The sequence below is a fragment of the Berghia stephanieae genome, chromosome 4 (assembly GCF_034508935.2).
Source record: "Berghia stephanieae isolate SIO BIC M18660-M18661 chromosome 4, UCSD_Bste_1.3, whole genome shotgun sequence".
Taxonomy (NCBI): Eukaryota; Metazoa; Mollusca; class Gastropoda; order Nudibranchia; family Aeolidiidae; genus Berghia; species Berghia stephanieae.
Window position 1 is genome coordinate 14065335 of NC_088363.1, and position 5000 is coordinate 14070334.

General features: G+C 28.6%; 1 protein-coding gene across 1 annotated transcript in view; it reads left to right on the top strand.

Moving 5' to 3' along the window:
* Positions 1-3104: 3104 nt before the first annotated feature.
* LOC144970056 (toll-like receptor 4) overlaps positions 3105-5000 on the top strand; it is a 20741-nt gene continuing 18845 nt past the window's right edge. The window contains exon 1 of the mRNA XM_078909252.1: positions 3105-3361. The gene's annotated coding sequence lies outside the window, so the exon portion shown is untranslated. The remainder of the gene's footprint in view (positions 3362-5000) is intronic.

Genomic DNA, 5000 nt, shown 5'->3' on the forward strand with positions numbered 1-5000 from the left:
TGCCTGAATGAATATTACACATTAGATTAGACAACGTTTCAGAATTTTATGTAAATTTCCAAATACTTTTTTGGAATCACATGTTCCGTGGACATTCATAGTTATACACAGAAGAAACCATATCATATGTGTTTGCATATTCTTTCTATTTCTCCAGCCATGAAAAACGAAGGATACAGTAGATATGTGTCGTAATGATTTTGTGAAATCCAACCTACCAATATGTGACCCCTCGTCTCAAAATGTTATTATGTCGGGATGGACCAGATGCTAAAACATCAAATTATAGTTAAACTGGTCAAAAATATGAAATCTTGGTATTTAGTACAGTGAAATATGATATTCCTTCTCCTCTATAAAGCATATAAACTCAACTTAAGCATTATATTTCTGGCTACAAATTCGATTTTCAGCATTTTAATCATCCCGACTTAATACCGTTTTGAGACGATGGGTCACGTATAGTTTATTAGTGAGCTTGTGTGTACGTTTCAAGCGGTATTTATTTTTTTACGAAACCCGCCGAAACCCATAGTCCCAGGTTCACTCCCCACCGGTGTACACTTCCCTGAGTCCCAGCTTCACTTCCCACTGATGCCTCGGGTCTCAGATAGTTTGATGAATGTTAACATTAACCAGTGAACTGCGGAAAAACACATATTTTAAAATTTGGCCAGAAAACTCGTCATTCAAATATCCGTCAATTTAATTGGCCCTCACCATGGCAAACACTCTCAAACCTGATTTTATCTAAGATCTCGCGAAGTCCCAGTTTGCGAGTTTTTGGGCAAGATGGTCTATTCAAATCGATCGATATTTGAAGGACGAGTTTTCTGGCCAGATTTTTAAATACGCGTCTCTCCAGATTACAGAAGTGAACTGGTTAAAATATTGCATACCCGCTATAAAGAAATATAATTTAAAAAATAAAATTCCCTTTATTCATCCCCAAGGGGAAATTTGTCTTTAGGGTCTATTCCAAGGGATTACTGGAATAGCTCAGGCGTCAGCCGCAGAGCACGCCGCAAAGTGAGCTAGCGAGTGACTTGCTCAAGGCCACACAACGCAGCGGCGGGTGATTGAACTCGGTACCTTTCGGGTTAGAAGCAAAAACCGTACCACTGAGCCCCGCTGCCCCCTATGTTATAGCCATACTTAAGTGTTTGTTATTCATTTAATGTGTGGTTGTAACAACGCTGAGTTGATTACGTTGGAGTTCTATAATTCAGCACAAGTCATTTCTTTTCCTTGTACAACTGGAATGCCATTCCTGAAAGCAAATAAGTACCCTACTACCTTTTTTTTAGTTTTATGTTTTTACGGCGTTTGCTGACACATTTAGGTCATTTCATATTTTATGCAAAACGCTTTGGGCACGTTTAATGGATATTGCTCTATATGAAAGCTCAAGTTTTTTTTGTTGTTGTTTTTGTTGTTTGTTTGTTTGTTTTTTTTATTTTATTTTCTTTTTTGCTTTTTGTTTTTTTTTTTGTTTTTTTTTTGTTTCTCCTTGGTTTGTTTTGTTCGTTTGTTTTGTTGGGTTTTTTTTTTTTTTTTTTTTTTTTTGTTTCTGTTTTTTGTTGGATTTTTAAAAAATAAGAAACAAGAGGAATAATAGAAAAATAATATAAAATTATAAGTAAAGGTACCCAATAAAAGCTAAGGTAGAGAAGACTTGTTCAAATCGGAAGCATTCGATATCGAGATAAGAAATTAACAAAAATTTTTGTTATATTATTATTAATCATTATTATTATTATTATTATTATTATTATTATTATTATTCTTATTATTATATTATTATTACTATTATATTATAATTATTATTATTATTATTATTTTATTATTTTATATTATTATTATTATATTATTATTATTATTATTATTATATAAGTATAATTATTATATTATTATTATTATATTATTATTATTATATTATAATTATTAATATTAATTACAATTATTACTATTATTATTATATTATTTGATATTAACATTATTAATATATTATTATTATTATTATAATATTTATTATTATTATTATTATAATTATTTATTTTTATTATATTATTATTATTATTATTATTATTATATTATTAATATTATTATTATTATTATATTATTATTATTATATTATATTATTATTATTAATATTATTAATTATTAATATTTTATTATTATTATTATTATTATTTATTATTATATTATTATTATAATTATTATCATATTATTATTATAATTATTATTTATTATTATTATTTATTAATATTATTATTAATTCTTATTGTTATTATTATTATCATTATTATCATTATCATCATTATTATTATTATCATTATCATTATAATAATAATAATTATTATTATTATTATTATTATCATTATTATTATTATTATAACTAATTTTCAATGTACAAAACAGTATAAAAAGATTATTCACATTCATACTCTCATTTAAACGAATTGGAATGCACTGTATTAACACAACAGCCATAATAATCGTAAACAAGCATATCAATCATAATAGGACTGTGTAAATAACATTTCGTTTTTATGCTATCATAATAATGTTATTATTATTATTATTATTATTATTATTATTATTATAATTATTATTATATTATTATTATTATTATTATTATTATTATATATTATTATTATTATTATTATCATCATCATTATTATATTATTATTATATATTATTATTATTATTATATTATATTATTATTTATTATATTATTATTAATATTATCATATTTATTATTATTATTAATATTATTGTTATTACTATATTATTAATTATTATTATTATTATTATTATTATTATTATTATTATTATTATTATTATTATTATTATTATTATTATATTATTATTATACTTATTATTATTATTATGTACGTTGGAATCCAAGTTCCTGAAAGACGTGTATGTCGACTGGAGATAACCCGGTATTACTTTTAAATACTTGAATAACCACTGATCCAGAATTACCCTACCGTGACTATCCTTATCATAATACCAAAGAACACACACTCAAACACACACACACACACACACACACACACACACACACACTCAACTCGATATGCAAGTCCTCTCATAACACATGCTCTATAAATAGGCCAAACAAAGTAAATAGTAGATGCTGGCTTCTCATAATTTACTTCCTCAAACTCCAAGCATGTGGAAAGTGATACACATTTAATTGTAGATGATACGTGACGTTTTAAGTCTTAATTTATTCGAGGACATTCACGGAGTTCTTGTGTCGATCTTATTCGTTTATATAATGTTTTATACATTGTTGTATATCAATTTATTAATGATATGACCTATATTTTGATATCAACGACATGATAAGGTAAGTGAGGCCTTACATATAGATAGATAGATAGATAGATAGATAGATGGATAGATTGATGGGTAGATAGATATGTAGGTAGACAGACAGATGGATAGATAGATAAATAGATAATATAATGGATGGATGATGGATAGATGGATAGTTATAGATATGTAGTAGAATAGACATAGATAGATAATAGATAATAGATAATAGATAGATTAATAGATAGATAGATAATAGATAATAGATTAATAGATAGATAGATAGATAGATAGATATTGATGATGATGGATGATGATTGATGGATGATATGATGTAATGATGATGGATGATGGATGGATGGATGTGGATGATGATATGATGGATGGATGGATGGATGATGAGATGAATATGATGGTTGGATGGATGATGATGGATGGATATATGGATATGGATTTTGGATGATGGATGGATGTGAATATGATGGATATGGATTGATGGATGATGGATGGATGGTTTTGGAGATATGGTTGGAGGATGAGGATATTTGGGGATATTGAATGGATGGTTTGGATGGATGATAGGGATGGATGATATGATGATGGAAATGATGATGTTATGGATATATAAATATGGGGGTAGGGATTTTGGAGGATGATAAGGTTATGGATAGGGATAGAATATGTTTGGATATGGGGATGTTTATATGATGGATATGATATATGATATGGATGGTTGGAGATAGGGGTTTGGATTGAGAGAGAGGGAGGGAGGTTTTTATGTTTTTATATTGGATGGTTAGGGTTTGTAGGGTTGGTTGGGAGGGAGGGATGGATGAGGGATGTTTTGGGGGTTGTTGGATGGAGGGATATGGGTTGGGGAAATTGATAATGTGATTGAGGTTTTTTATTTGGATGGATGTTTATAAATTTTTTTTTGGATGTTGGTTTGATTTTTTATGTTTTTTGATGAGGTTTGGATGTTTGATTTGTTTTTTATTTTGATGAGATGTTGAAATTTTGATGGAGATGGTTGGATTTATTTTTTGATATGATATGGATGGATGTTGTGTGTTTTTTTTTTTGAATTTTTTGTGATTTGTGGTTAGTGTGGTGTTATTGTGTGTGTTTTTATTTTGGAGATTTTATGATATGGGATTTGGAAATATGATGTGGTTTTTTTGTTTTTGGTGGTTATGATGATGATGTTGATGGATGGATGATGATGATGATGGATGAGGATATTTGGAGGGGTGGATGTTGTTGATGGATGGATGATATGATGGAAAGGTATGATTTGGATTTATAGGTTAGGTGATGTTGGATGGATTGTATGATGGATGGATGGATATGGATGGATGGATGGATGGAGATGTGGATGATGTGGTTATGTGGATGGTGATAGGTGGAGGATGGATGTATATATGGATGGATGGATTGATGGATGATGATGGATGTATGATGTAATGGATGATATGGATGTGGATGGATGATGGATGGATGGATGGATGGATGGTATGGATGGATGATGATGGATGATTGGATGGATGGATGAATGATGGATGGATGATGTATGGATATGGATGGATGGTGATGATGAATTGGATGTATGATGATGATGATGAGTGAGGATGATGGATGATGGATGATGGATGGATGATGAATGAGATTATGAT